This window comes from Eleutherodactylus coqui, unplaced genomic scaffold (assembly GCF_035609145.1).
Source record: "Eleutherodactylus coqui strain aEleCoq1 unplaced genomic scaffold, aEleCoq1.hap1 HAP1_SCAFFOLD_514, whole genome shotgun sequence".
Lineage (NCBI taxonomy): Eukaryota > Metazoa > Chordata > Amphibia > Anura > Eleutherodactylidae > Eleutherodactylus > Eleutherodactylus coqui.
Window position 1 is genome coordinate 35,620 of NW_027102092.1, and position 17,014 is coordinate 52,633.

At 48.2% G+C, this 17,014-nt stretch overlaps 6 non-coding genes across 6 annotated transcripts; all 6 read right to left on the reverse strand.

Annotated features, from left to right (window-relative positions):
* Positions 1-2,573: 2,573 nt before the first annotated feature.
* On the reverse strand, positions 2,574-2,764 carry LOC136595542 (U2 spliceosomal RNA). Its single transcript, XR_010788743.1, has one exon. It is a non-coding gene; the product is annotated as a U2 spliceosomal RNA (small nuclear RNA).
* Positions 2,765-5,380: 2,616 nt separating this feature from the next.
* Positions 5,381-5,571, reverse strand: LOC136595531 (U2 spliceosomal RNA). The gene has a single exon (XR_010788733.1). It is a non-coding gene; the product is annotated as a U2 spliceosomal RNA (small nuclear RNA).
* Positions 5,572-8,184: 2,613 nt separating this feature from the next.
* Positions 8,185-8,375, reverse strand: LOC136595532 (U2 spliceosomal RNA). The gene has a single exon (XR_010788734.1). It is a non-coding gene; the product is annotated as a U2 spliceosomal RNA (small nuclear RNA).
* Positions 8,376-10,994: 2,619 nt separating this feature from the next.
* LOC136595533 (U2 spliceosomal RNA) lies at positions 10,995-11,185 on the reverse strand. Its single transcript, XR_010788735.1, has one exon. It is a non-coding gene; the product is annotated as a U2 spliceosomal RNA (small nuclear RNA).
* A 2,615-nt stretch (positions 11,186-13,800) lies between these two features.
* Positions 13,801-13,991, reverse strand: LOC136595535 (U2 spliceosomal RNA). The gene has a single exon (XR_010788737.1). It is a non-coding gene; the product is annotated as a U2 spliceosomal RNA (small nuclear RNA).
* Positions 13,992-16,606: 2,615 nt separating this feature from the next.
* LOC136595536 (U2 spliceosomal RNA) lies at positions 16,607-16,797 on the reverse strand. The gene has a single exon (XR_010788738.1). It is a non-coding gene; the product is annotated as a U2 spliceosomal RNA (small nuclear RNA).
* Positions 16,798-17,014: the final 217 nt, after the last annotated feature.

Here is a 17,014-nt window from a genome sequence, read left to right on the forward strand (position 1 = left end):
CCAAGGCTTGAGGCAACACGCTCAGCCAGCACTCTGGGCGCACCCACAATGCACCCAGGCAGCTGGGAGAGCTATTAAAACTTTCCATAGCCCCGCCCCACGCCTTCTCAACCGCGCCCAGCCTCACACCCTCAGTCCTTCCTCTTGCACCGTGCTCACGCATCCTAGGCTTGCAGAGCCTGCTGCTGCTGCTACTGCAGGACTCGTCAGCTCCCTACAAAGGATGGTTAAGCCGGCGATGACACTAGAAGCAAGCACTAGTTTGTCTCTGAAGGTGCGTCGGTCGGTCGGTTGGAGGGATCTCTTCGGCCGGCCGCATTTCCAGTGGGGACGGATGGAAACTTTTAACCTAAAATAAGGGAAATTGGCTTCGGCCCCATAGGGCTTTATTGCCTTCCCCTGGGCCAGCATTAGTAGACCCTAGTAAGGAGAATATTAGAGCGGCATGGTCATCCGAAGAACTTAAAAACATACAGCAGGCCTTTTTTGCCCGCCCGCCATACATACATACATACATAACTACAGATTTTATATTTTTTTTTACATATATACATTATATATACACACACACACACACACACACACACACACACACACACACACACACACACACACACACAATCTTAAATCTATCTTTAATCTATATCTACAAAATCTGTAATTTAGAAATAATCCATATCTATATTCTACATAATTAATAGATAGATAGATAGATAGATAGATAGATAGATAGATAGACTCACTCACATACATGCATACATACATACATACTGTATGCAATTGAGCCAGGTGTTTGGAAGGCTGACGATGTCACTCCTTTGTGATGTCATCAATTTAGAAGCATTAATACCGGGCTTGGCAGCCATTTCAGTCAGTCTCTGCTGCAGCTGGGAGACGGGAGATGGTCTTTATTTCCACCAAGAAGCTGCAGAACTACCGGTAACTGCATCATTTTTATTTTATTCAATATAGGTTTTATTGGTTTCATGGAGGGGGGGAAACTTTTGCCTTATCTCAAAGCAATGTAAAATTAACTTTGACAATGAAACTTAATAAATCAATTTCGAGTTGAACTATATCATGTTTGTCTGTGATATTTTATAAGGTCTACAAACAGGGGAATGAGGGGAGGGTAAGGGGGGGGTAGGTATCTATGACACGGGAGAAAGAAAAAATAAAACAAAAAGGGGGGGGGGGCGGGCTCCGGAATTGTTGTTTCTCTTTACGATTGTGGTTTAAACGTGTTACTCACATGTCCCTGTCTGTAACCACTTGGTAAATAGGGGTGAGCTCCGGGCATCTATCCATATCGCCCAGGTGTGATACAATTTATCATAGCCTGACGGCTCATCTGGAAGCCTCATTCTCTCCATACGCTCTATTTCGTGGATCATTGCTATTTTTAGTGGAGTGCATTTTTTATGCAGCACACAAGGGGGAGACAGCGGCCTACCAAAATCGAGTTGGCTGCTGCTGTGGCTTTCTTTTTTTAAAAAAAAGGTAGGTTCCGTTCTTCCATGGTGAGGAATAGGCAGGGAGGTTCGGTTTTTGCCAGCTGGGGAATGCTTATAGGCAAGGCCTTATCCCTGGTGGTGCGTGTAACGTCAGACCACGTTTTAGACATGCAGCAGCAGCATTCAGTCAGTGGCTGACAAACGAGCTCCATGCAAGTTTACATTAAACAGACACATTTCTTTCTTTACTGTATTGACTGCGGTCTGTAATCGAGCGGTTGAACTGTTTCTGTGTCCATGCATTGAATAAAGCAATACATCCTTGTAAAGTAGGCGTCCGTTCGTTGGAGTTCTTTGCTCCCCGAGTGTTGCTCCATCTCTAAACGTTGGCCTGGATCTTCATGGACGAATACTGCCCATCCCACGTGGAGCGTGTATCTCAGCCCGCGTGGAGTGCTGCAGTCCAATGAGGTATTCCGTGCTACATAGCAAGCCTTGGGCCTGTGTGATTGGGGGTCCGCTGCTGTCTGTCCACTCTGAAGCGCGCATCCGGGGCCGGCCGCTTTTCGACTACCAGCGACTGCAGGTCACACACACAGGCTGGTTGGAATGGCCTAGCATTATCCTGATCCGGAGGTGTAACTTGAAGCTGCGGGGCCCCAGTACAAAGTCTGGAACTGGGCCCCCAAACTATAAAGCGTCATTGATAGCATTGGTTTACAATGTGGGGAAGAGAGACTTTATGGGCCCCCTAGGGCTCCGGGCCCCCTGCACATACACCCATGACCCGAATACGTGGAGCATACAGACGCAGGCTGCCAGGATACGCTGTGCCTGCCCGATGTTTCCAACTTGGCTATTAGCGCAGCGGTAGGTACGAACTATAGAGTGCGGCTGCCATATGAACTGGTGTGTGTGTGTGTGTGTGTTTTGCTTCCAGTTGTACCTGTGCTGTGCACACTCTGGCAGACGCAGCTGCTCAGTGGATACAATGTTGCGAGCAGACGGGCTGAGTGTCAATCAAAGTGCTTGGGTGGTAGCAGCAGCCGCCGCCACAGCTGCGCTGCACCTCTTGCTCGTCGGTTTTGTTTTTCTGCTTTTGGAAACTGCTGTAGGAAAGGGGTGTGCACCGGTCCTGGAGGTACTGCAATACCAGGTCAATGCGTGGAGTGGACAGAGCAAGCTCTTTTTCCAGCTCCCTGTTCTAAAAATCCATTTAATATATGGTCCCCAGATAGGGGACGTATCAGATATTAAACTGATAAGAACAGATACTACACTTGATCTTAGCCAAAAGGCCGAGAAGCGATAACCCGAAATGGGTTTCACCTGTAGCCCGGCCCGCCCAACTCCACTTCCAAGGCTTGAGGCAACACGCTCAGCCAGCACTCTGGGCGCACCCACAATGCACCCAGGCAGCTGGGAGAGCTATTAAAACTTTCCATAGCCCCGCCCCACGCCTTCTCAACCGCGCCCAGCCTCACACCCTCAGTCCTTCCTCTTGCACCGTGCTCACGCATCCTAGGCTTGCAGAGCCTGCTGCTGCTGCTACTGCAGGACTCGTCAGCTCCCTACAAAGGATGGTTAAGCCGGCGATGACACTAGAAGCAAGCACTAGTTTGTCTCTGAAGGTGCGTCGGTCGGTCGGTTGGAGGGATCTCTTCGGCCGGCCGCATTTCCAGTGGGGACGGATGGAAACTTTTAACCTAAAATAAGGGAAATTGGCTTCGGCCCCATAGGGCTTTATTGCCTTCCCCTGGGCCAGCATTAGTAGACCCTAGTAAGGAGAATATTAGAGCGGCATGGTCATCCGAAGAACTTAAAAACATACAGCAGGCCTTTTTTGCCCGCCCGCCATACATACATACATACATAACTACAGATTTTATATTTTTTTTTACATATATACATTATATATACACACACACACACACACACACACACACACACACACACACACACACACACACACACAATCTTAAATCTATCTTTAATCTATATCTACAAAATCTGTAATTTAGAAATAATCCATATCTATATTCTACATAATTAATAAAGATAGATAGATAGATAGATAGATAGATAGATAGACTCACTCACATACATGCATACATACATACATACTGTATGCAATTGAGCCAGGTGTTTGGAAGGCTGACGATGTCACTCCTTTGTGATGTCATCAATTTAGAAGCATTAATACCGGGCTTGGCAGCCATTTCAGTCAGTCTCTGCTGCAGCTGGGAGACGGGAGATGGTCTTTATTTCCACCAAGAAGCTGCAGAACTACCGGTAACTGCATCATTTTTATTTTATTCAATATAGGTTTTATTGGTTTCATGGAGGGGGGGAAACTTTTGCCTTATCTCAAAGCAATGTAAAATTAACTTTGACAATGAAACTTAATAAATCAATTTCGAGTTGAACTATATCATGTTTGTCTGTGATATTTTATAAGGTCTACAAACAGGGGAATGAGGGGAGGGTAAGGGGGGGGTAGGTATCTATGACACGGGAGAAAGAAAAAATAAAACAAAAAGGGGGGGGGGGGCGGGCTCCGGAATTGTTGTTTCTCTTTACGATTGTGGTTTAAACGTGTTACTCACATGTCCCTGTCTGTAACCACTTGGTAAATAGGGGTGAGCTCCGGGCATCTATCCATATCGCCCAGGTGTGATACAATTTATCATAGCCTGACGGCTCATCTGGAAGCCTCATTCTCTCCATACGCTCTATTTCGTGGATCATTGCTATTTTTAGTGGAGTGCATTTTTTATGCAGCACACAAGGGGGAGACAGCGGCCTACCAAAATCGAGTTGGCTGCTGCTGTGGCTTTCTTTTTTTAAAAAAAAGGTAGGTTCCGTTCTTCCATGGTGAGGAATAGGCAGGGAGGTTCGGTTTTTGCCAGCTGGGGAATGCTTATAGGCAAGGCCTTATCCCTGGTGGTGCGTGTAACGTCAGACCACGTTTTAGACATGCAGCAGCAGCATTCAGTCAGTGGCTGACAAACGAGCTCCATGCAAGTTTACATTAAACAGACACATTTCTTTCTTTACTGTATTGACTGCGGTCTGTAATCGAGCGGTTGAACTGTTTCTGTGTCCATGCATTGAATAAAGCAATACATCCTTGTAAAGTAGGCGTCCGTTCGTTGGAGTTCTTTGCTCCCCGAGTGTTGCTCCATCTCTAAACGTTGGCCTGGATCTTCATGGACGAATACTGCCCATCCCACGTGGAGCGTGTATCTCAGCCCGCGTGGAGTGCTGCAGTCCAATGAGGTATTCCGTGCTACATAGCAAGCCTTGGGCCTGTGTGATTGGGGGTCCGCTGCTGTCTGTCCACTCTGAAGCGCGCATCCGGGGCCGGCCGCTTTTCGACTACCAGCGACTGCAGGTCACACACACAGGCTGGTTGGAATGGCCTAGCATTATCCTGATCCGGAGGTGTAACTTGAAGCTGCGGGGCCCCAGTACAAAGTCTGGAACTGGGCCCCCAAACTATAAAGCGTCATTGATAGCATTGGTTTACAATGTGGGGAAGAGAGACTTTATGGGCCCCCTAGGGCTCCGGGCCCCCTGCACATACACCCATGACCCGAATACGTGGAGCATACAGACGCAGGCTGCCAGGATACGCTGTGCCTGCCCGATGTTTCCAACTTGGCTATTAGCGCAGCGGTAGGTACGAACTATAGAGTGCGGCTGCCATATGAACTGGTGTGTGTGTGTGTGTGTGTTTTGCTTCCAGTTGTACCTGTGCTGTGCACACTCTGGCAGACGCAGCTGCTCAGTGGATACAATGTTGCGAGCAGACGGGCTGAGTGTCAATCAAAGTGCTTGGGTGGTAGCAGCAGCCGCCGCCACAGCTGCGCTGCACCTCTTGCTCGTCGGTTTTGTTTTTCTGCTTTTGGAAACTGCTGTAGGAAAGGGGGTGCACCGGTCCTGGAGGTACTGCAATACCAGGTCAATGCGTGGAGTGGACAGAGCAAGCTCTTTTTCCAGCTCCCTGTTCTAAAAATCCATTTAATATATGGTCCCCAGATAGGGGACGTATCAGATATTAAACTGATAAGAACAGATACTACACTTGATCTTAGCCAAAAGGCCGAGAAGCGATAACCCGAAATGGGTTTCACCTGTAGCCCGGCCCGCCCAACTCCACTTCCAAGGCTTGAGGCAACACGCTCAGCCAGCACTCTGGGCGCACCCACAATGCACCCAGGCAGCTGGGAGAGCTATTAAAACTTTCCATAGCCCCGCCCCACGCCTTCTCAACCGCGCCCAGCCTCACACCCTCAGTCCTTCCTCTTGCACCGTGCTCACGCATCCTAGGCTTGCAGAGCCTGCTGCTGCTGCTACTGCAGGACTCGTCAGCTCCCTACAAAGGATGGTTAAGCCGGCGATGACACTAGAAGCAAGCACTAGTTTGTCTCTGAAGGTGCGTCGGTCGGTCGGTTGGAGGGATCTCTTCGGCCGGCCGCATTTCCAGTGGGGACGGATGGAAACTTTTAACCTAAAATAAGGGAAATTGGCTTCGGCCCCATAGGGCTTTATTGCCTTCCCCTGGGCCAGCATTAGTAGACCCTAGTAAGGAGAATATTAGAGCGGCATGGTCATCCGAAGAACTTAAAAACATACAGCAGGCCTTTTTTGCCCGCCCGCCATACATACATACATACATAACTACAGATTTTATATTTTTTTTTACATATATACATTATATATACACACACACACACACACACACACACACACACACACACACACACACACACACACAATCTTAAATCTATCTTTAATCTATATCTACAAAATCTGTAATTTAGAAATAATCCATATCTATATTCTACATAATTAATAAAGATAGATAGATAGATAGATAGATAGATAGATAGACTCACTCACATACATGCATACATACATACATACTGTATGCAATTGAGCCAGGTGTTTGGAAGGCTGACGATGTCACTCCTTTGTGATGTCATCAATTTAGAAGCATTAATACCGGGCTTGGCAGCCATTTCAGTCAGTCTCTGCTGCAGCTGGGAGACGGGAGATGGTCTTTATTTCCACCAAGAAGCTGCAGAACTACCGGTAACTGCATCATTTTTATTTTATTCAATATAGGTTTTATTGGTTTCATGGAGGGGGGGAAACTTTTGCCTTATCTCAAAGCAATGTAAAATTAACTTTGACAATGAAACTTAATAAATCAATTTCGAGTTGAACTATATCATGTTTGTCTGTGATATTTTATAAGGTCTACAAACAGGGGAATGAGGGGAGGGTAAGGGGGGGGTAGGTATCTATGACACGGGAGAAAGAAAAAATAAAACAAAAAGGGGGGGGGGGCGGGCTCCGGAATTGTTGTTTCTCTTTACGATTGTGGTTTAAACGTGTTACTCACATGTCCCTGTCTGTAACCACTTGGTAAATAGGGGTGAGCTCCGGGCATCTATCCATATCGCCCAGGTGTGATACAATTTATCATAGCCTGACGGCTCATCTGGAAGCCTCATTCTCTCCATACGCTCTATTTCGTGGATCATTGCTATTTTTAGTGGAGTGCATTTTTTATGCAGCACACAAGGGGGAGACAGCGGCCTACCAAAATCGAGTTGGCTGCTGCTGTGGCTTTCTTTTTTTAAAAAAAAGGTAGGTTCCGTTCTTCCATGGTGAGGAATAGGCAGGGAGGTTCGGTTTTTGCCAGCTGGGGAATGCTTATAGGCAAGGCCTTATCCCTGGTGGTGCGTGTAACGTCAGACCACGTTTTAGACATGCAGCAGCAGCATTCAGTCAGTGGCTGACAAACGAGCTCCATGCAAGTTTACATTAAACAGACACATTTCTTTCTTTACTGTATTGACTGCGGTCTGTAATCGAGCGGTTGAACTGTTTCTGTGTCCATGCATTGAATAAAGCAATACATCCTTGTAAAGTAGGCGTCCGTTCGTTGGAGTTCTTTGCTCCCCGAGTGTTGCTCCATCTCTAAACGTTGGCCTGGATCTTCATGGACGAATACTGCCCATCCCACGTGGAGCGTGTATCTCAGCCCGCGTGGAGTGCTGCAGTCCAATGAGGTATTCCGTGCTACATAGCAAGCCTTGGGCCTGTGTGATTGGGGGTCCGCTGCTGTCTGTCCACTCTGAAGCGCGCATCCGGGGCCGGCCGCTTTTCGACTACCAGCGACTGCAGGTCACACACACAGGCTGGTTGGAATGGCCTAGCATTATCCTGATCCGGAGGTGTAACTTGAAGCTGCGGGGCCCCAGTACAAAGTCTGGAACTGGGCCCCCAAACTATAAAGCGTCATTGATAGCATTGGTTTACAATGTGGGGAAGAGAGACTTTATGGGCCCCCTAGGGCTCCGGGCCCCCTGCACATACACCCATGACCCGAATACGTGGAGCATACAGACGCAGGCTGCCAGGATACGCTGTGCCTGCCCGATGTTTCCAACTTGGCTATTAGCGCAGCGGTAGGTACGAACTATAGAGTGCGGCTGCCATATGAACTGGTGTGTGTGTGTGTGTGTGTTTTGCTTCCAGTTGTACCTGTGCTGTGCACACTCTGGCAGACGCAGCTGCTCAGTGGATACAATGTTGCGAGCAGACGGGCTGAGTGTCAATCAAAGTGCTTGGGTGGTAGCAGCAGCCGCCGCCACAGCTGCGCTGCACCTCTTGCTCGTCGGTTTTGTTTTTCTGCTTTTGGAAACTGCTGTAGGAAAGGGGGTGCACCGGTCCTGGAGGTACTGCAATACCAGGTCAATGCGTGGAGTGGACAGAGCAAGCTCTTTTTCCAGCTCCCTGTTCTAAAAATCCATTTAATATATGGTCCCCAGATAGGGGACGTATCAGATATTAAACTGATAAGAACAGATACTACACTTGATCTTAGCCAAAAGGCCGAGAAGCGATAACCCGAAATGGGTTTCACCTGTAGCCCGGCCCGCCCAACTCCACTTCCAAGGCTTGAGGCAACACGCTCAGCCAGCACTCTGGGCGCACCCACAATGCACCCAGGCAGCTGGGAGAGCTATTAAAACTTTCCATAGCCCCGCCCCACGCCTTCTCAACCGCGCCCAGCCTCACACCCTCAGTCCTTCCTCTTGCACCGTGCTCACGCATCCTAGGCTTGCAGAGCCTGCTGCTGCTGCTACTGCAGGACTCGTCAGCTCCCTACAAAGGATGGTTAAGCCGGCGATGACACTAGAAGCAAGCACTAGTTTGTCTCTGAAGGTGCGTCGGTCGGTCGGTTGGAGGGATCTCTTCGGCCGGCCGCATTTCCAGTGGGGACGGATGGAAACTTTTAACCTAAAATAAGGGAAATTGGCTTCGGCCCCATAGGGCTTTATTGCCTTCCCCTGGGCCAGCATTAGTAGACCCTAGTAAGGAGAATATTAGAGCGGCATGGTCATCCGAAGAACTTAAAAACATACAGCAGGCCTTTTTTGCCCGCCCGCCATACATACATACATACATAACTACAGATTTTATATTTTTTTTTACATATATACATTATATATACACACACACACACACACACACACACACACACACACACACACACACACACACACACACAATCTTAAATCTATCTTTAATCTATATCTACAAAATCTGTAATTTAGAAATAATCCATATCTATATTCTACATAATTAATAAAGATAGATAGATAGATAGATAGATAGATAGATAGACTCACTCACATACATGCATACATACATACATACTGTATGCAATTGAGCCAGGTGTTTGGAAGGCTGACGATGTCACTCCTTTGTGATGTCATCAATTTAGAAGCATTAATACCGGGCTTGGCAGCCATTTCAGTCAGTCTCTGCTGCAGCTGGGAGACGGGAGATGGTCTTTATTTCCACCAAGAAGCTGCAGAACTACCGGTAACTGCATCATTTTTATTTTATTCAATATAGGTTTTATTGGTTTCATGGAGGGGGGGAAACTTTTGCCTTATCTCAAAGCAATGTAAAATTAACTTTGACAATGAAACTTAATAAATCAATTTCGAGTTGAACTATATCATGTTTGTCTGTGATATTTTATAAGGTCTACAAACAGGGGAATGAGGGGAGGGTAAGGGGGGGGTAGGTATCTATGACACGGGAGAAAGAAAAAATAAAACAAAAAGGGGGGGGGGGCGGGCTCCGGAATTGTTGTTTCTCTTTACGATTGTGGTTTAAACGTGTTACTCACATGTCCCTGTCTGTAACCACTTGGTAAATAGGGGTGAGCTCCGGGCATCTATCCATATCGCCCAGGTGTGATACAATTTATCATAGCCTGACGGCTCATCTGGAAGCCTCATTCTCTCCATACGCTCTATTTCGTGGATCATTGCTATTTTTAGTGGAGTGCATTTTTTATGCAGCACACAAGGGGGAGACAGCGGCCTACCAAAATCGAGTTGGCTGCTGCTGTGGCTTTCTTTTTTTAAAAAAAAGGTAGGTTCCGTTCTTCCATGGTGAGGAATAGGCAGGGAGGTTCGGTTTTTGCCAGCTGGGGAATGCTTATAGGCAAGGCCTTATCCCTGGTGGTGCGTGTGTAACGTCAGACCACGTTTTAGACATGCAGCAGCAGCATTCAGTCAGTGGCTGACAAACGAGCTCCATGCAAGTTTACATTAAACAGACACATTTCTTTCTTTACTGTATTGACTGCGGTCTGTAATCGAGCGGTTGAACTGTTTCTGTGTCCATGCATTGAATAAAGCAATACATCCTTGTAAAGTAGGCGTCCGTTCGTTGGAGTTCTTTGCTCCCCGAGTGTTGCTCCATCTCTAAACGTTGGCCTGGATCTTCATGGACGAATACTGCCCATCCCACGTGGAGCGTGTATCTCAGCCCGCGTGGAGTGCTGCAGTCCAATGAGGTATTCCGTGCTACATAGCAAGCCTTGGGCCTGTGTGATTGGGGGTCCGCTGCTGTCTGTCCACTCTGAAGCGCGCATCCGGGGCCGGCCGCTTTTCGACTACCAGCGACTGCAGGTCACACACACAGGCTGGTTGGAATGGCCTAGCATTATCCTGATCCGGAGGTGTAACTTGAAGCTGCGGGGCCCCAGTACAAAGTCTGGAACTGGGCCCCCAAACTATAAAGCGTCATTGATAGCATTGGTTTACAATGTGGGGAAGAGAGACTTTATGGGCCCCCTAGGGCTCCGGGCCCCCTGCACATACACCCATGACCCGAATACGTGGAGCATACAGACGCAGGCTGCCAGGATACGCTGTGCCTGCCCGATGTTTCCAACTTGGCTATTAGCGCAGCGGTAGGTACGAACTATAGAGTGCGGCTGCCATATGAACTGGTGTGTGTGTGTGTGTGTGTTTTGCTTCCAGTTGTACCTGTGCTGTGCACACTCTGGCAGACGCAGCTGCTCAGTGGATACAATGTTGCGAGCAGACGGGCTGAGTGTCAATCAAAGTGCTTGGGTGGTAGCAGCAGCCGCCGCCACAGCTGCGCTGCACCTCTTGCTCGTCGGTTTTGTTTTTCTGCTTTTGGAAACTGCTGTAGGAAAGGGGGTGCACCGGTCCTGGAGGTACTGCAATACCAGGTCAATGCGTGGAGTGGACAGAGCAAGCTCTTTTTCCAGCTCCCTGTTCTAAAAATCCATTTAATATATGGTCCCCAGATAGGGGACGTATCAGATATTAAACTGATAAGAACAGATACTACACTTGATCTTAGCCAAAAGGCCGAGAAGCGATAACCCGAAATGGGTTTCACCTGTAGCCCGGCCCGCCCAACTCCACTTCCAAGGCTTGAGGCAACACGCTCAGCCAGCACTCTGGGCGCACCCACAATGCACCCAGGCAGCTGGGAGAGCTATTAAAACTTTCCATAGCCCCGCCCCACGCCTTCTCAACCGCGCCCAGCCTCACACCCTCAGTCCTTCCTCTTGCACCGTGCTCACGCATCCTAGGCTTGCAGAGCCTGCTGCTGCTGCTACTGCAGGACTCGTCAGCTCCCTACAAAGGATGGTTAAGCCGGCGATGACACTAGAAGCAAGCACTAGTTTGTCTCTGAAGGTGCGTCGGTCGGTCGGTTGGAGGGATCTCTTCGGCCGGCCGCATTTCCAGTGGGGACGGATGGAAACTTTTAACCTAAAATAAGGGAAATTGGCTTCGGCCCCATAGGGCTTTATTGCCTTCCCCTGGGCCAGCATTAGTAGACCCTAGTAAGGAGAATATTAGAGCGGCATGGTCATCCGAAGAACTTAAAAACATACAGCAGGCCTTTTTTGCCCGCCCGCCATACATACATACATACATAACTACAGATTTTATATTTTTTTTTACATATATACATTATATATACACACACACACACACACACACACACACACACACACACACACACACACACACACACAATCTTAAATCTATCTTTAATCTATATCTACAAAATCTGTAATTTAGAAATAATCCATATCTATATTCTACATAATTAATAAAGATAGATAGATAGATAGATAGATAGATAGATAGACTCACTCACATACATGCATACATACATACATACTGTATGCAATTGAGCCAGGTGTTTGGAAGGCTGACGATGTCACTCCTTTGTGATGTCATCAATTTAGAAGCATTAATACCGGGCTTGGCAGCCATTTCAGTCAGTCTCTGCTGCAGCTGGGAGACGGGAGATGGTCTTTATTTCCACCAAGAAGCTGCAGAACTACCGGTAACTGCATCATTTTTATTTTATTCAATATAGGTTTTATTGGTTTCATGGAGGGGGGGAAACTTTTGCCTTATCTCAAAGCAATGTAAAATTAACTTTGACAATGAAACTTAATAAATCAATTTCGAGTTGAACTATATCATGTTTGTCTGTGATATTTTATAAGGTCTACAAACAGGGGAATGAGGGGAGGGTAAGGGGGGGGTAGGTATCTATGACACGGGAGAAAGAAAAAATAAAACAAAAAGGGGGGGGGGGCGGGCTCCGGAATTGTTGTTTCTCTTTACGATTGTGGTTTAAACGTGTTACTCACATGTCCCTGTCTGTAACCACTTGGTAAATAGGGGTGAGCTCCGGGCATCTATCCATATCGCCCAGGTGTGATACAATTTATCATAGCCTGACGGCTCATCTGGAAGCCTCATTCTCTCCATACGCTCTATTTCGTGGATCATTGCTATTTTTAGTGGAGTGCATTTTTTATGCAGCACACAAGGGGGAGACAGCGGCCTACCAAAATCGAGTTGGCTGCTGCTGTGGCTTTCTTTTTTTAAAAAAAAGGTAGGTTCCGTTCTTCCATGGTGAGGAATAGGCAGGGAGGTTCGGTTTTTGCCAGCTGGGGAATGCTTATAGGCAAGGCCTTATCCCTGGTGGTGCGTGTAACGTCAGACCACGTTTTAGACATGCAGCAGCAGCATTCAGTCAGTGGCTGACAAACGAGCTCCATGCAAGTTTACATTAAACAGACACATTTCTTTCTTTACTGTATTGACTGCGGTCTGTAATCGAGCGGTTGAACTGTTTCTGTGTCCATGCATTGAATAAAGCAATACATCCTTGTAAAGTAGGCGTCCGTTCGTTGGAGTTCTTTGCTCCCCGAGTGTTGCTCCATCTCTAAACGTTGGCCTGGATCTTCATGGACGAATACTGCCCATCCCACGTGGAGCGTGTATCTCAGCCCGCGTGGAGTGCTGCAGTCCAATGAGGTATTCCGTGCTACATAGCAAGCCTTGGGCCTGTGTGATTGGGGGTCCGCTGCTGTCTGTCCACTCTGAAGCGCGCATCCGGGGCCGGCCGCTTTTCGACTACCAGCGACTGCAGGTCACACACACAGGCTGGTTGGAATGGCCTAGCATTATCCTGATCCGGAGGTGTAACTTGAAGCTGCGGGGCCCCAGTACAAAGTCTGGAACTGGGCCCCCAAACTATAAAGCGTCATTGATAGCATTGGTTTACAATGTGGGGAAGAGAGACTTTATGGGCCCCCTAGGGCTCCGGGCCCCCTGCACATACACCCATGACCCGAATACGTGGAGCATACAGACGCAGGCTGCCAGGATACGCTGTGCCTGCCCGATGTTTCCAACTTGGCTATTAGCGCAGCGGTAGGTACGAACTATAGAGTGCGGCTGCCATATGAACTGGTGTGTGTGTGTGTGTGTGTTTTGCTTCCAGTTGTACCTGTGCTGTGCACACTCTGGCAGACGCAGCTGCTCAGTGGATACAATGTTGCGAGCAGACGGGCTGAGTGTCAATCAAAGTGCTTGGGTGGTAGCAGCAGCCGCCGCCACAGCTGCGCTGCACCTCTTGCTCGTCGGTTTTGTTTTTCTGCTTTTGGAAACTGCTGTAGGAAAGGGGGTGCACCGGTCCTGGAGGTACTGCAATACCAGGTCAATGCGTGGAGTGGACAGAGCAAGCTCTTTTTCCAGCTCCCTGTTCTAAAAATCCATTTAATATATGGTCCCCAGATAGGGGACGTATCAGATATTAAACTGATAAGAACAGATACTACACTTGATCTTAGCCAAAAGGCCGAGAAGCGATAACCCGAAATGGGTTTCACCTGTAGCCCGGCCCGCCCAACTCCACTTCCAAGGCTTGAGGCAACACGCTCAGCCAGCACTCTGGGCGCACCCACAATGCACCCAGGCAGCTGGGAGAGCTATTAAAACTTTCCATAGCCCCGCCCCACGCCTTCTCAACCGCGCCCAGCCTCACACCCTCAGTCCTTCCTCTTGCACCGTGCTCACGCATCCTAGGCTTGCAGAGCCTGCTGCTGCTGCTACTGCAGGACTCGTCAGCTCCCTACAAAGGATGGTTAAGCCGGCGATGACACTAGAAGCAAGCACTAGTTTGTCTCTGAAGGTGCGTCGGTCGGTCGGTTGGAGGGATCTCTTCGGCCGGCCGCATTTCCAGTGGGGACGGATGGAAACTTTTAACCTAAAATAAGGGAAATTGGCTTCGGCCCCATAGGGCTTTATTGCCTTCCCCTGGGCCAGCATTAGTAGACCCTAGTAAGGAGAATATTAGAGCGGCATGGTCATCCGAAGAACTTAAAAACATACAGCAGGCCTTTTTTGCCCGCCCGCCATACATACATACATACATAACTACAGATTTTATATTTTTTTTTACATATATACATTATATATACACACACACACACACACACACACACACACACACACACACACACACACACACACACAATCTTAAATCTATCTTTAATCTATATCTACAAAATCTGTAATTTAGAAATAATCCATATCTATATTCTACATAATTAATAAAGATAGATAGATAGATAGATAGATAGATAGATAGACTCACTCACATACATGCATACATACATACATACTGTATGCAATTGAGCCAGGTGTTTGGAAGGCTGACGATGTCACTCCTTTGTGATGTCATCAATTTAGAAGCATTAATACCGGGCTTGGCAGCCATTTCAGTCAGTCTCTGCTGCAGCTGGGAGACGGGAGATGGTCTTTATTTCCACCAAGAAGCTGCAGAACTACCGGTAACTGCATCATTTTTATTTTATTCAATATAGGTTTTATTGGTTTCATGGAGGGGGGGAAACTTTTGCCTTATCTCAAAGCAATGTAAAATTAACTTTGACAATGAAACTTAATAAATCAATTTCGAGTTGAACTATATCATGTTTGTCTGTGATATTTTATAAGGTCTACAAACAGGGGAATGAGGGGAGGGTAAGGGGGGGGTAGGTATCTATGACACGGGAGAAAGAAAAAATAAAACAAAAAGGGGGGGGGGGCGGGCTCCGGAATTGTTGTTTCTCTTTACGATTGTGGTTTAAACGTGTTACTCACATGTCCCTGTCTGTAACCACTTGGTAAATAGGGGTGAGCTCCGGGCATCTATCCATATCGCCCAGGTGTGATACAATTTATCATAGCCTGACGGCTCATCTGGAAGCCTCATTCTCTCCATACGCTCTATTTCGTGGATCATTGCTATTTTTAGTGGAGTGCATTTTTTATGCAGCACACAAGGGGGAGACAGCGGCCTACCAAAATCGAGTTGGCTGCTGCTGTGGCTTTCTTTTTTTAAAAAAAAGGTAGGTTCCGTTCTTCCATGGTGAGGAATAGGCAGGGAGGTTCGGTTTTTGCCAGCTGGGGAATGCTTATAGGCAAGGCCTTATCCCTGGTGGTGCGTGTAACGTCAGACCACGTTTTAGACATGCAGCAGCAGCATTCAGTCAGTGGCTGACAAACGAGCTCCATGCAAGTTTACATTAAACAGACACATTTCTTTCTTTACTGTATTGACTGCGGTCTGTAATCGAGCGGTTGAACTGTTTCTGTGTCCATGCATTGAATAAAGCAATACATCCTTGTAAAGTAGGCGTCCGTTCGTTGGAGTTCTTTGCTCCCCGAGTGTTGCTCCATCTCTAAACGTTGGCCTGGATCTTCATGGACGAATACTGCCCATCCCACGTGGAGCGTGTATCTCAGCCCGCGTGGAGTGCTGCAGTCCAATGAGGTATTCCGTGCTACATAGCAAGCCTTGGGCCTGTGTGATTGGGGGTCCGCTGCTGTCTGTCCACTCTGAAGCGCGCATCCGGGGCCGGCCGCTTTTCGACTACCAGCGACTGCAGGTCACACACACAGGCTGGTTGGAATGGCCTAGCATTATCCTGATCCGGAGGTGTAACTTGAAGCTGCGGGGCCCCAGTACAAAGTCTGGAACTGGGCCCCCAAACTATAAAGCGTCATTGATAGCATTGGTTTACAATGTGGGGAAGAGAGACTTTATGGGCCCCCTAGGGCTCCGGGCCCCCTGCACATACACCCATGACCCGAATACGTGGAGCATACAGACGCAGGCTGCCAGGATACGCTGTGCCTGCCCGATGTTTCCAACTTGGCTATTAGCGCAGCGGTAGGTACGAACTATAGAGTGCGGCTGCCATATGAACTGGTGTGTGTGTGTGTGTGTGTTTTGCTTCCAGTTGTACCTGTGCTGTGCACACTCTGGCAGACGCAGCTGCTCAGTGGATACAATGTTGCGAGCAGACGGGCTGAGTGTCAATCAAAGTGCTTGGGTGGTAGCAGCAGCCGCCGCCACAGCTGCGCTGCACCTCTTGCTCGTCGGTTTTGTTTTTCTGCTTTTGGAAACTGCTGTAGGAAAGGGGGTGCACCGGTCCTGGAGGTACTGCAATACCAGGTCAATGCGTGGAGTGGACAGAGCAAGCTCTTTTTCCAGCTCCCTGTTCTAAAAATCCATTTAATATATGGTCCCCAGATAGGGGACGTATCAGATATTAAACTGATAAGAACAGATACTACACTTGATCTTAGCCAAAAGGCCGAGAAGCGATAACCCGAAATGGGTTTCACCTGTAGCCCGGCCCGCCCAACTCCACTTCCAAGGCTTGAGGCAACACGCTCAGCCAGCACTCTGGGCGCACCCACAATGCACCCAGGCAGCTGGGAGAGCTATTAAAACTTTCCATAGCCCCGCCCCACGCCTTCTCAACCGCGCCCAGCCTCACACCCTCAGTCCTTCCTCTTGCACCGTGCTCACGCATCCTAGGC